The sequence below is a fragment of the Sinocyclocheilus rhinocerous genome, unplaced genomic scaffold, assembly GCF_001515625.1.
Source record: "Sinocyclocheilus rhinocerous isolate Xijiao unplaced genomic scaffold, SAMN03320098_v1.1 scaffold474, whole genome shotgun sequence".
Taxonomy (NCBI): domain Eukaryota; kingdom Metazoa; phylum Chordata; class Actinopteri; order Cypriniformes; family Cyprinidae; genus Sinocyclocheilus; species Sinocyclocheilus rhinocerous.
The window spans coordinates 457961-476805 of record NW_015644625.1 but is presented as its reverse complement, the minus strand read 5'-3'; the positions used below and the strand labels follow the sequence as shown (position 1 = coordinate 476805).

The 18845-nt window shown below is 36.9% G+C and overlaps 1 long non-coding RNA gene and 1 pseudogene across 1 annotated transcript; both read left to right on the top strand.

Annotated features, from left to right (window-relative positions):
• Positions 1–18845, top strand: part of LOC107758526 (PH and SEC7 domain-containing protein 2-like) — a 39202-nt pseudogene that overhangs the window by 7444 nt on the left and 12913 nt on the right.
• On the top strand, positions 10817–14454 carry LOC107758527 (uncharacterized). Its single transcript, XR_001642037.1, has 3 exons — positions 10817–11215; positions 12781–12913; positions 13909–14454. It is a non-coding gene; the product is annotated as an uncharacterized LOC107758527 (long non-coding RNA).

The window sequence follows — 18845 nt, the reverse complement described above, 5'->3', positions numbered from 1 at the left end:
GTTTTATTTTGTCACTGTATGTGAGCTATTGTTTTAGATGTTATGGTTGTAATCACCATTTAGTGCTGGGCAGTTTGACCAAAAATCTGTATCACTGTTTTTTTAAGGATTCTGGTGGTTTCGCGGTTTATCATGGTTTGTCCCTGACTGTGCCTTTATATAAATCAGATTACATGAAACAGTTGCAGAAACACTGACTTTTAATCACGATCCAAACAAACATTCTACATTAAAATATGAGCAGTTTTTAATGTGAATTAGATTGAAAAATTTCAAAATTTAAAGCAGAAACAGAATGGTCTGACATTAGCTTTGTGAAGTTATGCTAAATAAAACAAATCTGCATGAAAAAGAAACAGCAGACGGACTGAATGAAAACGCAAATTCACTCTCTGACAGCAGGTGGCACATATGGAGCAGCAGCGATAGAACGTTTCATTGTTACCTCTAAACAAAGTACAGTAGCACTGAGCGTTTAAAAACTACATTATTATATGGAGGTAAGATAAAAAGAAAATACCATTTAAACTTTTGTTGTGAAGACAGTCAGTTTCTCTCAAAGATACATTCATATAAACCCCCAATTTTAGTATTTAGGATCTTCTTCCAATATTTTGCACATGGTGAACAGTGATCTTGCTCTGCCTGCTCTTTGCGTTCTTCTTCAGCATCTCTGGCTTCTGTTAACGGCCGTTTACAGTTGATTTGTTTGCCCAGTTAAATAATTAGTTTATCCATCCATTAGTCAGAAGTGTATGCAGTTAAGATGTATGCAGTCCTTTCAATTCACAATGCTGTCTATGTTGCTTAGTCACTTATACCAGTATGCTGTTTTTAAAAAAAATTTTTTTTTAAACATGCCTGAAAACTCCCATAACTTTGAGTTTGGAACTATTTAAGCAATATTTCCTCTGGAAACAAATGGGCTTATATGCATTCTTTGCCATGGTGGTTTTTAATACATGCAGTTTTATCCATACTAATAAGAGTGGATTATGAATGGGCAGTTTTTCTCAGTAGGTCCTTATCCTTTATTATTCAGGGCTCACCTTTATCCGAAATCTCATTGCTCTGTCTCACCTTCTTTCTTAATAGGTGTGAACTCTACCCCCCTCCCTTGTTCCTGACCCTGACCTTGTGACCCCAGGCTGCCAGGACACCGTGATTGAGGAGGCCACCATGAGTCAGGAGGGGCAGTATGACCCCCTCCGCAGAGACACCCCACCTCCAGAGACACCCCCAGCACCTGAGGGAGAGGAGGAGGCTGATGGCTCTACGCCGAGAGATTTGGAGCCCTGTAATGGGACAAAGACAGAGGAGGAGAAGCAAGGTGAAGCAGAAGACAGAGATACAGAGAATAACAGAAACACCCAGTCCAGTGCAAAGGAGGATGAGAAGGTGACATTAGAAGAGGAAGGTAGAAACGGTGAGATTGAGGGCAGCTGCTTAGATCCTGTAACAGAAAATGGTAATAGGGACATCTGTGAAGGTGAAGACACACAGTTGCTGCCGCCTCAGAGCCCAGAAAAGGACTCAACCAAGCCCCTGTGCTCTCTAAGGTTAGTAAAATAAGATATACTGTACATTTACATACACTTTAATCCCTTTTTCTTTTTTTGCACATTCTCTGAAAGATACTTTTATTTAGCCAGGATGCATTAAATTGATCAAACGTGACAGTAAATAATTTTATAATGTTTCAAAAAATCACATAAATGCTGTTATTTTAAACTTTCTGTTCATCAAAGAATACTGAAAAAGGTAATAATAATTAAAATATTAGGCAGCACAACTGTTCAACATTGAAGACTGGAGTAATGATGCTGAAAATTCAGCTTTGCCATCAAAGGAATTAATTACATTTGAAAATATATTAAAATAGAAATCAGTTATTGTAATATTTCAAAATATTACTGTTTCTTACTGTATTTTTGGTCAAATAAACGCAGCCTTAGTAAGAATAACAGACTTCTTTCAAAAACATTTAAAACTCCTACTAACCCCAAACTTTTGAATGGTAATGTATTTAAACCTTCAAATATTCACCTATACATCACATTTACTTGAACAGACAAATGAGGACTGTAGTTCGACTGTAAGTGCACTGGTAAACATACTTAATAATACATATCAGCCTCTGAATCAACATTTTAGTCAAAAGTAGGGTTGTATGCTATCCAGAATGGAACTGAGAATCCTGAATTTGATTTGAATTTAAATCGAGGAAGCAAACAGGATGCAAAATTGCCGTTTGAATGTAATAAAGTAAAATTAAAATGTATTTAAATTAAAATAAATTTAAATGACTCTAGTATTTAAATAAAACCTCAATGTTGATACATTCAGTATGTTTGACACTTTATTTCCATTATTATTTCTCTGACACTTTATGTCAACTCTAATTTCAGGGAAAGCCAGTTGTGAATTTTGCACTGGTCAAAAGTGCTAAACAAATAAAATTGACTTAACAATTCCTGGCTTGTCATCTCTTACAAAATATTTTGAATATGAAACACATGTATTACAGAGTTTAGCTGTGCAATTTTCAATGTCAGGCTTCACAAATGATGTGGCACGCATGTTACAATGAGGATGGGGAGATATTTTGGGCACCATACGTGGCAGGGGAGCTGTCCTGAATGATGCTCCTCTCTGCTGGGACTCCTCCACTGCAGTCGTGCTGAAGAACTGTGACAGCAGCCCGATTAAATATAGGAACACGCACAGCGCATGCCAGCCAGGCTAAGAACCTTTGTGAATAGTCTAAAGCAAGACCTCTTTAGCCAGTTATGTCTCTGTGATGTGTTTTTTACCAGATAGGTTTGGGAATGCATTAACTGGCATCTTTGTTACTGCAGGTTTGAGAACGGGACTGAAGATGACAGCGAAGGGCAGGAGGATGAGGAGGGAGTCCTGGAAGAGCCTTCAGCACAGGGGAACCTAGACGCCTTCAGCTCCACGTTTGAGCTCTCCGTAGAAGAAGCAGATGCTGAGGTAGAGGACGAGGAAGAGAGGGAGGACGGCGGAGAGGAAAGGGTGACCCTAAATCAGGACAGTTTCAGCTCTACATTTGAGAGCATTGTCGAGCAGGTCGCCAAGACCACGGCTGTGGATGAGGAAGAGGACGACGGAGAGGAAGAGTACGACAGAACAAAAGAGAGCCAGGATGGCTTCAGCTCCACGTTTGAACGTATCGTCGAGTCGGAACTTCTGAGAGGCGGGACTTGCTACAGCAGTCTGGATTCACTGGACGTGCTGTCGCTCACCGACGAGACGGACAGCTGCGTCAGCTTCGAGGCACCGCTCACCCCTCTCATCCAGCAGAGGGCCCTAATGGGCCCTGAACCTCCAGAGCTGGAGCTGGAGACCGTGCAGGAAGGGGCTGAGGGCGAGGCTGAGCTGGGGACGGAGATGGCAAGGGATGAATCCAGCTCTGCAAGTCCGCTACGGACCACTATTCCAGGAAGCAGGTCGGAAAATGTCTTGAGCCAGCCGGCACAATGGAGCATCCCTAATGGATTCCACATTGAGCTGCCTGGGAATGGAGAGAGTGGAGGAGCGATGCCAAACTCTATCAGGTAGGGATGCAACTAAATCTCCTTCTTGATCTGCCCAGTAGATGGCATGCAGCACAAGTTAATAACATGGTCTCAAACTAGTAAGCAACAAGTTTCATGCTTCGTGCTTTCATCCCAGCACAGACAATGGCTCATCTGGAATGGAGTCAAGATTCAATCCACAGTCAATGACTATTTGCTATTTGTTACTCTGATCCAAACTGCATAGAAATGAGCAACCTAGGCTCATTGGAAAAAACATGCCTGTACATACATTTTTACAAAAATGTACAAACACATACAAATCCAAATGAAATGAACTGTAGTAGGAGTAGTAGCACCAAAAACCTTTTCTTTTCACACAAATCATGATTATGGGGGACAGATTATTGATTAATAAAGAGTTATTTTCACACACTGTCTTGCACAATACTATGTTATGACCTCAAAACACTTGCACCATAGTTGATGATTTGTAAATTAATACATTATGACAGTTGCATCACATAACTATCTCAAAATGTATGGCTTTTCTAATGTAGTAAACTTGCTTGGAAGCTCACCTGGTACTCACTTGTAGAAGTAAGCAAAATGGCATGGTTGCTTCAACAGATGAATTTTTTCAGTTTCATTTCAGAATTTACACGATACAATCAACAACAAACATAGCCAGAATTCATAAAATGGAAAGTGCTTTTAGCGCCACTCACTGGACATTTCACTTTAAAATTGTCGCAAAATGTGCAAGAAGCATCGTAATATCGTTTTGCAGAAATGTCTCCATGTGCACGTTTTCTAATGAGCCTGGGTTGAAAATGCGAGTCTATCGTGTCTGTTTTGAAAGGAGTAACACACTGCAACCTAGCTGACTGGAAACTTTTTTTATATTGCACGTATCTGAGCCAGTATTCAAGAGGAAAGATTTCCACATCTGGGAGCCAATAAAGGATAGGTCTAATATTGCTGCCGTCTCTCTCTCCCTCGCTCTCTGCATCCATCTGGACTGGATGCAGCAGCAGATGTTGTCGTTTTTTTCCTCCCCAGTTTTAAATGACTTGCAGCTTCCTGCCCCCTAGTCTGCCTGAATGAGGCATTGTTTTTAGGGAGTGACATCATCGCCTTTGGCTTTCCTCTTTCACGACGGGAGCCTTGCTCTAGTTTTCAGTCACACTGTGCTTTATCCAAGTGCCGCTTGTCTATGCCTCCATTAGCGTCCTTCTGTATTAATGCAGTTAGTTTTTAGTCACTGACAGGGTCAAGACTACATTTGGTCATGTACAGTTGACCTCCATATTGCACACTATTCATTAAAAATACTGTATTTTAGCATTAGAGGCTAACTTTATTAGCCTGTGGTGTGCCAGAGGATGGTAACGCTACACTAGCCACATGTGTTTTTCATTAGCAGTTCTTTGGAGTTGCATGGTGGTTGAATGTGGTTGATAAACTCATCACAGAGAACAAAATGAGTGCGGCACAGTGTCTACAACCGCTAACAGAAGGAAAAGAGCATATGCTGGTAATTATCAAATCCTCAGAGCCTCACAAGCATCATGATTGCTAGGGAGTTACTTAAAACATAGTCTATTTGCATGAGTTGTGCTGCATTCAGAATTGCATTGAAAATGCATTTAACATTTCAGTTCAGTTTCTGAATTTGCATTGAAGTAGCAAACAGGATGCAGCATTTCAAATTTTAGTTAAAATGATTTGAAATTCAAAAACTCATATGACGTATATTATTCATATAATGTTTTTTAAATACAAAAGCAAACTCTGAATGTTGCCTGGACAAAAAACCCTAAAAGGTTTATATATAATGACTAAATATAGATTTATATAAACATACGTAAACATAACAAATTAATCATATATTTGAATGTGTACGTAATATAATCATATATTCCACACACACACACACACATATATATATATATATGTGTGTGTGGTATAAATGTATATATGAGAACTAAAAATAAATGCAAACTCTGTTGATCTATATCCTAAACCTTTTGTTTTTATACATTTGATCATATTTTTAACATTATAATTTGTAGACCAGATGCATAAGCATTTATAACAGGAAGTTGGTTTGGACGTATAGAAGGCATCCTTCTTTAAATAGCCAACAGCCTTTAGCTTACGTTGCAGCTATAAACCTTGGTTTTCTACTTGCTATTGCTAGTTAAAGGCAAAGGATGTTGGCATTCAAAAGGGCATATTTTAAAAGAATGCTAGCATTTCGAGGCCTCACTACACCATAACCACCATAGTCATTAAAGGCCACACGTCCACTTCAGTATTCACATTTTCAGTCAACTGAGTTGTCAGTTCTTAAATTATTATATTTAATCAGTCCTAATACTGAATACGGCCTATCGTTGACCGAAAGCCATAAAACTTTGATTTTGACTTGTATTTAAAATATATTCATATTTGATTAGTGTTTAATGAAAATCCCTGTTCACCCACCACTAAGATATAGCTGTGCATTGGAGAGGAAATACAAGCGAATCCCAAACTGTTCATCAACAAATCCCTCAGTTGTTCAAAGCGTTCTTTGCTGTGCATGAGTGAGTGAGCGAGTGAATGCATGCTTTTATGTTCGATAGCAATGATTTTCTATTAGGAATTCACACTGCTGAAACATATAACACTCTCTCCTGCCATCTCAAGAGCAATCTGTTCATTTTCAGAAGGTTCATGCTTCATTACCTCTCCACTGAGACTGACCTGAGTTTAGACACGATTAAGTGATTGATCTGTCTGCTCTGACTGCCTTACAAAGGTCAATATGTGACATGAAATGTGATGCATTTTTATGTATTGCACCACAGGCGGTCGCTAATTTGTGGGGGGGTTTTCACCCGTTTGGTGACATAGGCACAGAAACAATTGTCTCAGCCGCGATCTCACCTCCTTTACCACCCCCATGCCTTTCTGAAGCATGCACCTATCCACACAAAAGAACACACTCATTTATTCTGTCTTTATCAGACACTCATAATCTCCTTCTTTATCTTTCGTTGTCACACACATACTCACAAATCCACATTCATATGCTCCCCCATCACACACACACACATGCAAACTTCCTGTCTGGTTCCGCTCCATCCTGGTTGTGTGTGTAGGAGCAGCGGGTGAGTGCTGTCTAACTGATGATTATCCCTACAGGATGCAGGAGAGCTGTACACACACACACACACACACACACACACAATCTCTCTCTTTCTGACATCTACACACTGTGATAAACATTGCACACACACACACACTTGCATACTTCCATACAACAAAGAGAAATGATTACTATTGTTATTTGTAATCCTTTGTTTTTCTCCAAAAACACAGGCCTTTTCTTTTTCAAAGGCATCTTGTTTGTGTGAAATCAATATTATTTACTCAATTACTCTTGCAGGTATTGACGCTCACATCCTTTGATAACAGCATTTGTAGTCTATTAGTGTTATGCACTTACTGAAATATGTCTTTAACCCATGTAGAATAAAATATAGATCCTCTAGTTGTGAAAAATCACAGTTTTAATCCATACATCGCAAAAAACATTTTCTTAATCACTATCTTTGTCTTGTGTTCCAGTAAATATATCTGAAACAAGAAAAACAAGAAAAAACAAGAAAAAAAATAGCTAAGAATTTAAAGTGCATATATATTTATTCATTTAATTTTATGTATTTCTTTGTCAATATGTACCTTTCAATATGTATCTCAAATGACTGTATTGAGAACATTTTTTTTCGAAAAAAATTTTCGATTCCATTTTTAAAAAATCATTTCAGTTTATCAATCAGTAATGTATTTATTAATATACTTTTATATAATAAAATTTTCTTTATATTTTATTAGTTTTTAATATATATTTTTGTTTTGTGAATATTTTCATGAGAAAAGTATATATATTTCAAATTTTTATATAAAATGTATTAACGTGTGTGCGTGTGTGTATACACACACACACACACACATAATACATATACATAATAACATAATTTATTGAAATGCAGTAATTTGATCCTCCTTTGAAAATAGGTTTTGAGGTTTCATGTTGACCTAAAGCATAATCCTAATAAAATGTATTATTCTATTACCAGCTCTATTACATATTTCCATAGGTAACAATCTTTTCAATACTCAGTTACCATTTAGGCTTTAGCAGAATATAAATCTATTACTTTTCTTAGCTGCACACCTTATGGAGCATAAGCCGTAAAACATATACGGGTCAGTTAGTTTGCTAGATTCAGGAAAATGCCGGCTAGAGCAGAAAGCCTCTTTAGAGATGAAAGTGAGCTGATCGTGAGACTCTGCTGAGCTATTAGAAGTGCAGAAGTGAAGAGAGAGAATAATCTCTCGTCGCTGTGGAGACAACACCAAAAGATGAGAAGGAGCGAGAGAAAAGTTATTACTGTAGTAAGTGTGTGTGCATGTGTCAGAGTAAATCATGATGGGTCTTTGTCATTCGCACTGTGCCGTGCTGTTAAATCCTCACAGGTCCATATCACAGAGAAGTCTGTCTTTACTGGGTTTAGACCCAGTCTATAATTAGCTCTATCCTGTCTCTGTCTGACACTTCAGTACTGCTGTGAGTTGCTCAGCAGCTTAAAGTGACTGCAAGAATGGAGAAGAAAGGTTTAAAGGAATAGTTCAGCCAAATATAAACATTTTGTCATTATTTACTCACCCACATGTCGTTCCATATGACTTCCGTAGATGACTTACTTTCTTCTGTGCAACACAAAAGGTGATTTTTGAAGAATATCCTGACTTCTATTCATTATAATGAAAGTAAATGAGGATTGGAGCCGTCAAGCTTCAAAAAACACTCGAAAGCACCATAAGGATAAATGTACTAGAGTCCAGATTTTCAGTGAATACCTTCAGTTTCAGTCTTTTCCTTACACAAAGCTGCTGTGCACAAGTCATATGAATGACTTTTATGATTCCTTTATGGTGCCTTTTTGTAATTTTGAAGCTTTTAAGTGCCCTGGAAAAATGCTAAAATGAAATCTCAGGTCAAGGGGATTCCAATGAAGATTCAAGAGGTCCATTCTCTTAATTTCCTTTCCATTAAAGGTCCATAAAATCATAACTGTTTCTGATGCCATTATGTTGTATGGCTATGAAATATAAAAAGCCATGTCATGTCATATTACGCAATTCTGTAATATTCATGTCATGAATATTTACTGTTCATTTTCAAGTTGGCAGCCATAATATCTTGTGACAGAAAGAAATAATGAACCCCAAATAGTCTAAATAGTCTCCAGACAGTGTTGTTTTTGTAAACCAAATCAAAACTAAAACTAAAATAAAATAAAATGTAAATGTAAGATTAAGAAAACTTAAATTAAAATAAATGAGTTTTTAAAAATGAATGAAAAATTAATTGATGAAAATTTACCTTGGCAACTAACTAAGTCTGTGCTAAAAAGTGCTAAAATTATGTAACTAAATAAATAAATACATTTAAACTCTCTCTCTCTCTCTATTTAAACAAAACAAAAACTAATGAAAATATAACAATTATTAAAATTGAAACTAAAATAAAAATGAAAACAGAAAATAAAATAATTAAACTAATTAAAAATCTTAATAAATACTTTAATAGTTTATAAATAATACTAAAATAGCACTGTCTCTAAGAAGAGAGCCAACTATATTTGCAGTGCTGCGAAGTTTCAAAAGGTAAGATGGAGTAGTAAAGTAGAAATGTACACAAATTAAAATACATTTAAAATACAGTTTATTCATAGAAAGTGCTTTTTGTGCAGATCAGTTTTTGCATCTGGTGCTAATCTGTGAACTCTAGTTGAGGTGATACTGAGATGGTCAAGTATAGAGAGAGAGAAGGATGATTATTAGTTTGGATGGTAGAGCGGCATCAGCTGCGATGATCATTGTAACCAATTACGACGGTCATCCAGCTGAATGATCTGATGTTTGTTGATGAAGGGACAAACATGTTGTGACTGCAGGTTACTGAAGCATGCAAATACTTCAGATAGCAGACTACACTCACACACACCAACAAGGCACTTTACTGTATCATACATCATAGCAGCTTGGCCCCACATCTTGATCTTGAAGCGATAACTGCACATTTTAAAATATAAGGTGTTACGGGTGGATGAATTCAGAAGGATAAAGCATTTTGTCATGAAGTGATGGTCTGTGTGTGAATGTTGGACGTTATCTGTATGCAGTATGGAGGTGAGTCACTGCTGAATGGAAATATTGTAGCACATCTTTGGGCTGCATCACATGTTCCAGAGTTTGTTGTGAGCTCAAATAAATAATCCATATTTTTCACATACTCAAGTTAGTCTCTGGAGTACATTCATAATTTAGTTTCCAAGTAAACAGAGACCTCTGAGAATGCAGAACTCTTTTAACATTTATTTTTCAAAGCTGTTTTACGTTTCTTTAAAGTTGAATAGTTTAACTACTGTAAAGATGCTTATTTTGAGTATTTTAGTTTATTTTAGTATGTATTTCAGTGTTACTGGTATAACAAATTGCACATTTTGAAACAGAATTTTGGGCTCTTGTGATTCTCAACTAGGCTGTTTGCTTCTGACTGGTATTTAGTAACAGTTTTAAACTTTACTAGTCAGATTCCTGTAACAATCATGTTGGCATTTTATTTTATGATAAACCACAAAGTAGAAATGGGCCTAATATTGTTCCTTGTGATAATGACCTCTAAGGCTTCTATATGCTTAATAGTTACCAAAAAAACTAAAATGCATAATAGTAAATTGGAATGGAATAGTTGACCTCAATAGATCTGATTTCTGAATCCGATTTCTATCATAACATTATTCATTCATTCATTCATTAATTTACTCTTTCATGAATTTTCCCATGAATTCCCCAGAGTATTCAATAGTGTCACATTTTTATGCAATATTATAAAGGTCTCTTTTCTGATGCCATGATGAAGGGCTCCCATTTTTGATATAATTTCCATGAGCCTTTTTTGTATTATTTTTAGGCTCTTACTTGCTGATGTAAGCACGACGGTAAAATAACTATTTTATTATTCGTCATTGTTGCTATTAGTTATGTTTTGATGAATAAATGTAATAGATTTTGGCATAAGTGAGCGTGAGGGATGAAGAGAAGCAAACTCTCGCGTCGGCGCGAGACAGTCCAGACTACTAACGGCTACTAACGGCCTGGCGCTCCCGGGCTCCGGTCCAGATCGCTACTTCAACATCGGAAATATGGAAATGTGGCTCGGGCAAGACTCACTGAGTAATCCAATCCATCCAGAGCGCCTCTCTCCGCCCCCTTCCCTTGTGTCCGACTTTGAGGAACTTCACACTGGGAAGCCGTTTTCGCCAACGCGCCGGAGCCAGACGCGCGCCCTGAATTAGTCGCGTCCAAACTTTTATTTGTCGAAGAACATAAACGGGATGCGGTGACACACACCGCCAGAACGCCCCTTTTAGCCGCAGCAGTGTCGAAAACTTATTCCATTTGGGAAAAACCTGATTACTCAATGCGCAAAGCGCCTGAAGGCGAATGGAGTTGAAGGGATTTTTCTCGCTCCGCGCGGGACCGATGCCTGATCTCCAGTGAAAAATGTGGAAAGATGAATATGAGGTGCATTTCGACTTTCTTCTGGGACTTCTGTAAGTTTTTCTCTAGCTTTTGTTGCTTCTACATAATGTATAGCACTTTATAAGACCTGCAACTGATGCAATAGACTTTAAAATGTAGAAACTTGTCTTAATTTCTGTCATTAAGTATAAGTTTTATTGTTTTTATGTTTAAAGTGTTTATTTACTGACCTTACTGAAGTTAAAAGTCTTGGGTTTTCTTTATGTAATATATGTAGGCAGGGACTTTGGAACTTCGTTTGTTTGAACTTTTTTTTTTTTTGGTTTGGGACATCTTGCTCTTTGGTCTTTTGTGGACACATCTGTTAGTTGATTTTCCTCTGTCTATGGGACACTGTTCCAATATTATGGAGGTGACCAAGGCTCCATTCATTATTTCTCTGTGTAGACTTATTTTTTAAAGTCTTTTTCTATAGATGCAGTCCTTGAAGTCTTCAAATAAGCTTTTGAATATTTCGACCATTATTTCCCAGAAAAAATAAGTTTTAACACGTTGACTTTTTGTGACAACATGCCCCACTTGTGGGACCAGCTATTAGCCTATTAGAGGCTATTCAACTACAATGTTAAAGCAGTTACAAAAAATAAAAATGTAAAAGTATACCACCAAACAAATACATCAAACAATTGTTTTTACCAGCAAATATTATAATTGATGATTTGCATAAAATTACAACCTGTAAAACACATGAGACAACTTGTCAGAGTAAAAATGCAACGACCTGCCCTGACCTGAGATTTATGATGGGGAAAAAAGCTTTGTGCAAAGAACCTCAATCTTTCAGTTATCTGCCTGTATTATATATTTGACACTGGTCTGAATGTATGCCAGTGTGGTTTTATTTTATTCACTGTTTGCACATTTTTTGTACCATTTTTTAACTTAAAGGAAAGAATTTACATGCATCATTGTACTTTAAAACTGTTTTGAGCTAGATACCAGCATACAAAACCACTGATTAAAAAACACATTCCCCATGTGACAACTTGCCCCCGGTCTCCTCCAAAGTTAAATTTGTAAAGGGACAGTGCAGCCAAAAATGAAAATTCTATGATCATTTTCAAACCTGTATGACTTTCTTTCTTCTGTCGAATACAAAATAAGTTATTTTGAAGAATATTAGTAGCCAAGTGGATTTGGGTTCCATTGACTTCTATAGTATCCTTTCATACTATGGAAGTCAATGGAACCCAAATCCACTTGGCGACTAATATTCTTCAAAATAACTTATTTTGTATTTTGTACTTAGTTTTGGGACCCAAGACTATTTGTTTACCAACAGACTTCAGAACATCTTCTTTTGTGTTCCACTGAAGAAAGAAATGCAAACATGTTTGGAATTACATGAGGGAGAGTAAATGATGACAGAATTTAAATTTTTGGGTGAACTGTCCCTTTAAACGCTCATCTCTTCCATCATCAAATGGTTTTGGATAAATACATAGCCTGAGGTTCTATATATTGTGAGCTTGTGTTTGGTTACCTAATTGTAACCCATTGTAACCAAAATGTTTTCATTGCACATTCTGATGTGTAACACATTTCTGTCCGACCCTGCTGGTTTGATGTATTCCAGTAAGAGAACACACAAAGGGGGATTTGTGTTTTTGGCTAACTGACAAGGCCGCAGCAACTCCTTCACACCTCGCTCTATTCATCCAACACACCTCTCCGACGGCATCAGAACGGGCAGAGAGAGACGCTGGCATGTGAGTCATAGACAAGCAGTCTCATGTTTAATCTCCTGCCTGGCTCAGCAGCAGCGCAGGTCCATACAGAGACACGGCTGCTGGCTTCTTGTAGGATCACTGTATATCAGTGCTGCCATAGTCACTTATAATGTTTATCTACCCTCTAGAGCAGGACATCAGGCTGTGATTTATTTTTAACCAATGAAGTCTGTGAAAGTTTGTGTGTGTGTGTGTGTGTGTGTGTGTGTGTGTGCGTGTGTGTGTTGTCTAGGAATTAAAAAACCTTACAAAGAGTACACTGGTGGTACTATGGTACAGTGATGGTATCGGATGGTAAGATTGTGGTCCTTTGACATATACAGTGATACTAAATAATTACCATAGTCATATACCATGGTACAAAAAAATATATAGAAACGTTAAATAAAAAAGTGTAATAAACACAAATAGTCAATAAATAAATATAACAATATTTATAAAAAATATTTTACAATTAAAAATATGTGAAAACGTGTGTTTGTTTGTTTGTTCATTTATTTAATAAAATTAACAAAGAAATAATGCAAATAAAATAAAATATGGCAGAATGGGTAACATTCTAAATCAATTTAGCCTAAATTAAGTCTCTAAATAATAGCTAGATTTGGACCTATTAGTATACAATTATTAAGTCTCTTATGGTCACCATTTATTTGGATGAAAATACAGTAAAAGCAGTGCTATTGTGAAATATCATTTCAATTATAAATATAGAAAATATTAAGTATTAATATAATATTTTCTATTTTAAAATATTTTAAACAGTTCAACAGAGCAGTATCTATCTATCTATCTATCTATCTATATATATATATATATATATATATCCCTGTGGTGGATTTTGGGAAAAAATGTATAAAAAATTGTATAAAAAATTAATAAAATGATAAAAAGGATTATTTACTTAAATGTCATACAAACATAGCTCATTTGGCTCCTGTAATCTTATGTGTCCATGGCAATGTCTTTCTTAGGTTCCTTTAGGAATCGATAATACTATAACTGTGCAATCTATCATTATTATTGATCACAGCAGCCCGGTGGCAGATGGAGAAGTATTGCTTTCCGATCAGGTTTGTTCAGTCACTATGTACACAGGACTAAAATACAAACGGCCAGCTGTTTTGACACCTGACTGCTGAAAGATTATGTCAGGGGCGCTGAACCAGTCAGAGAGTCTGGCGATCTAATTCACACCTGTCTCTGTGCAGACACGTGCTCACGTACTGTAGATGTGAGTCATATTTGTGATGATTCAGTGACTGCTTTTCTTGACAGGAAGAGGGCAAGAGACGGTTGCAAAACCTAAACTCAGATGACATTTCGTCATACCTTTATGTAATGTCTTTATGTATTACTGATGGATCATGCGATCAGTAATTTAGCAGATACCAGATGTACTGTATAATACACCATTTCTTATTCTGCAACATTTTGAAGCCCCTTCATTAAAATGTATTCCTCATAACTTAGTAGTAACTAAAAATGATCTATTCCATCTATTCCAGATGTTACCATCCAAGATGTACAGTATATGGATCCTCTGTAGCAAATGGGTGCCGTCAGAATGAGAGTCCTAACAGCTGATAAAAACATCACAATAATCCACACGACTTGTGAAGTGAAAAGCTGTGCATTTGTAAGAAACAAACCCATCAAGGTGTTTTAAACCATCGCTTTTGGCCAGAATACCAGTACCAGATATAAAATACCAGATAATCCATAATAACGCTTCCTCTAGTGGAAAAGTCCATCCGTTATTGTCCTCTCGCATCAAAATCCACAGACGTATTAGTTTAGAATAGTTTGGGACTTTTCATTTACAAACAGTGCTTGGTCTGTGCATACTTCTCTTTTCTGATTCAGACAGGATGACTTTTTCACTGGAGCAAGCAACATTACGAATAGAGGATTTTAGCCGTAAGCAATGATTTGAAGTTTAAAGCATCTTAATGATGGATTTACAAACAGCTTTTTGCTTCACAAGACGTTAATGGGTGGTTTGTTGATTATCGTGACTCGGCACCCATTCACTGCAGAGGATCCATTGGTAAACAAGTGATGTAATGCTAAATTTCTCCAAATCTGTTCTAATAAAGAAACAAATTTATCTACATCTTGAATGGCCTGAGGGTGTGTACATTTTCAGCAGATTCTGAAATAATTTTGTGGTCTCCGGATGAAATCGGGAATCATTTATCACCTTGAACTACTGTTCATCACATAGCGTTCCTGTTACTTTGTTCTTCACCTAGAATTACAGTATGTACCCTGTGCAATCCCGCCTGCTTGACTGCTCGCTCTGTGCCGTGTGAGATTTGTCGGGGCTTTTCTAGGGCATTGTGGGTAATGCTGATGAAGGGGCCATCTGCTTGGGAGGGACACAAATTACACCCTCTTTCTCGCTCCCGGAACACCAGGTTCTACTGGCCATGCGATCAGTAATTTAGCAGATACCAGATGTACTGTATAATACACCATTTCTTATTCTGCAACATTTTGAAGCCCCTTCATTAAAATGTATTCCTCATAACTTAGTAGTAACTAAAAATGATCTATTCCATCTATTCCAGATGTTACCATCCAAGATGTACAGTATATGGATCCTCTGTAGCAAATGGGTGCCGTCAGAATGAGAGTCCTAACAGCTGATAAAAACATCACAATAATCCACACGACTTGTGAAGTGAAAAGCTGTGCATTTGTAAGAAACAAATCCATCAAGGTGTTTTAAACCATCGCTTTTGGCCAGAATACCAGTACCAGATATAAAATACCAGATAATCCATAATAACGCTTTCTCTAGTGGAAAAGTCCATCCGTTATTGTCCTCTCGCATCAAAATCCACAGACGTATTAGTTTAGAATAGTTTGGGACTTTTCATTTACAAACAGTGCTTGGTCTGTGCATACTTCTCTTTTCTGATTCAGACAGGATGACTTTTTCACTGGAGCAAGCAACATTACGAATAGAGGATTTTAGCCGTAAGCAATGATTTGAAGTTTAAAGCATCTTAATGATGGATTTACAAACAGCTTTTTGCTTCACAAGACGTTAATGGGTGGTTTGTTGATTATCGTGACTCGGCACCCATTCACTGCAGAGGATCCATTGGTAAACAAGTGATGTAATGCTAAATTTCTCCAAATCTGTTCTAATAAAGAAACAAATGTATCTACATCTTGAATGGCCTGAGGGTGTGTACATTTTCAGCAGATTCTAAAATAATTTTGTGGTCTCCGGATGAAATCTCTGTAGCGAATGGGTGCCGTCAGAATGAGAGTCCTAACAGCTGATAAAAACATCACAATAATCCACACGACTTGTGAAGTGAAAAGCTGTGCATTTGTAAGAAACAAATCCATCAAGGTGTTTTAAACCATCGCTTTTGGCCAGAATACCAGTACCAGATATAAAATACCAGATAATCCATAATAACGCTTCCTCTAGTGGAAAAGTCCATCCGTTATTGTCCTCTCGCATCAAAATCCACAGACGTATTAGTTTAGAATAGTTTGGGACTTTTCATTTACAAACAGTGCTTGGTCTGTGCATACTTCTCTTTTCTGATTCAGACAGGATGACTTTTTCACTGGAGCAAGCAACATTACGAATAGAGGATTTTAGCCGTAAGCAATGATTTGAAGTTTAAAGCATCTTAATGATGGATTTACAAACAGCTTTTTGCTTCACAAGACGTTAATGGGTGGTTTGTTGATTATCGTGACTCGGCACCCATTCACTGCAGAGGATCCATTGGTAAACAAGTGATGTAATGCTAAATTTCTCCAAATCTGTTCTAATAAAGAAACAAATTTATCTACATCTTGAATGGCCTGAGGGTGTGTACATTTTCAGCAGATTCTGAAATAATTTTGTGGTCTCCGGATGAAATCGGGAATCATTTATCACCTTGAACTACTGTTCATCACATAGCGTTCCTGTTACTTTGTTCTTCACCTAGAATTACAGTATGTACCCTGTGCAATCCCGCCTGCTTGACTGCTCGCTCTGTGCCGTGTGAGATTTGTCGGGGCTTTTCTAGGGCATTGTGGGTAATGCTGATGAAGGGGCCATCTGCTTGGGAGGGACACAAATTACACCCTCTTTCTCGCTCCCGGAACACCAGGTTCTACTGGCGCCATGGCAACCAACACATTACCGTTCCTTATCGAGTTTGGAGCTAATGCAATTGTGCTAATCAAATTATGCAAAAAAAATTTGACTCATCCACAATGAAAATGACAGCCATAATTTATTCAGAAGGCTGTGGACGCTCATCAAGACTAAACTGTTGACCAGTAAGCATATGCCATCTGTATTCGCAGCGTGTTTCTCTTCATGTCTGCTCATAGAGTGATGACAGCATCCTTTTAATTTGTCCTTTGCAATTCATTTGGCCAAGGCTGCATTTATTTTATCAAAAATACAGTAAATACAAAATATGTGAAATATTGCAATTTAAATTAAGTGTTTTCTATGTTAATATATTTTAAAATTTAATTTATTCTTGTGATTCAAAGCTGAATTTTCATCATTACTCCAGTCTTCTGTGTCACATGATCCTTCAGTATTATTCTAATATGCTGATTTGATGCTTAAGAAGCATTTCTTATTATCAATGTTGAAAAAAGTTGTGATGAATAGAAAGTTACAAAAAAGAGCCTTTATTCGAAATAAAAATATTAATTTATGTTTCTTTTAACCCCAAACCTTTAAATAGCAGTGTATATAGTCACAATTGGTGACTAGTTGTCCAAAAATATTTATTGTGCTTTAAACAAGAAGTTTGGCATGGTAAAACTCTCTCAGAGAAGTGTTTTAAAGTCAAAGTGTTGAGTTATCTTGCTTTCAAAAACACATTACATTGCACTCAGTCTAGATATTTTTGAACACAACACATCTTGTATAAACGTCTTGTGAGAAACGTATCCGATCCGGGTCAGGCTTCCCAAAAGCCTAAATTATAGTAGTTATTCAGGCAACCCCAATAAAAATATGAAGTTCTGTACATTCCTAATATGTTTATGATTACAATGAAACACCACAAGGCACATTAGTTTATGCGCAGTTAGCTGTGTACCATAACCAGACAGAAGTTCATAAATAAATCATATAAAGCTTGGCGTCTGTCACTTCAGTAATGGCCTGCCTGACTCATGCAGGTTCTGTCCTCTCTGGGGCTCAACAGCCGACGCAAAAACTCCTCATCCCAAATTATAGCTTCATTTAAAGCACATCCTAATGAGCCACTCGCCTCCATCGCAGTAATTGTACACATCAAGATTTTAATTAGTTGAATTAGATGTGCCGTTTCTTGGCTGGAAAAAAAAGATTGTTTCTCTCAAGATGCTCTTTGCTACCCATGAGCTAAATGCTAATTCGGTGGCATGAATTGCAGGAGAATTTTAATGGGCTTGGATTGGACGCTTATATCAATAGCCTAAATTTGAACACAAGTGTACACACGTAAGATGTTTGTTGTATTTTAGGGTTAGATCTCTGTCAATCTCTTATAGGATTATATCTGGGGGAAACTAGTGTAACGAATCTCATGGAAAAAGCAGATCAAACCCAGTTGGGATGAGTTGGTTGGAACATAAATTTATCGTAGTGGTTTACAATCTCTAGTCAATTTAACCAAAATGGTCTGGCATGATGAACTTGGTCTCAACAGCTAGTATTTAAACCACCTAATGATAAATGGCTCACTATAAACCATCTAAAACACTGTTTCTTATCCAGGGGGCCTCAGCAAAGATGACTTAATTTTTTATAATTAAATATATTTTTTATTATTGTTGTTGTTGTTGTTACAATTATATATTATATTATATTATATTTATTATATTATATTATATTATATTACAAACAATCTAAATTAAAATGTTAAAAAAACATATAATCAAG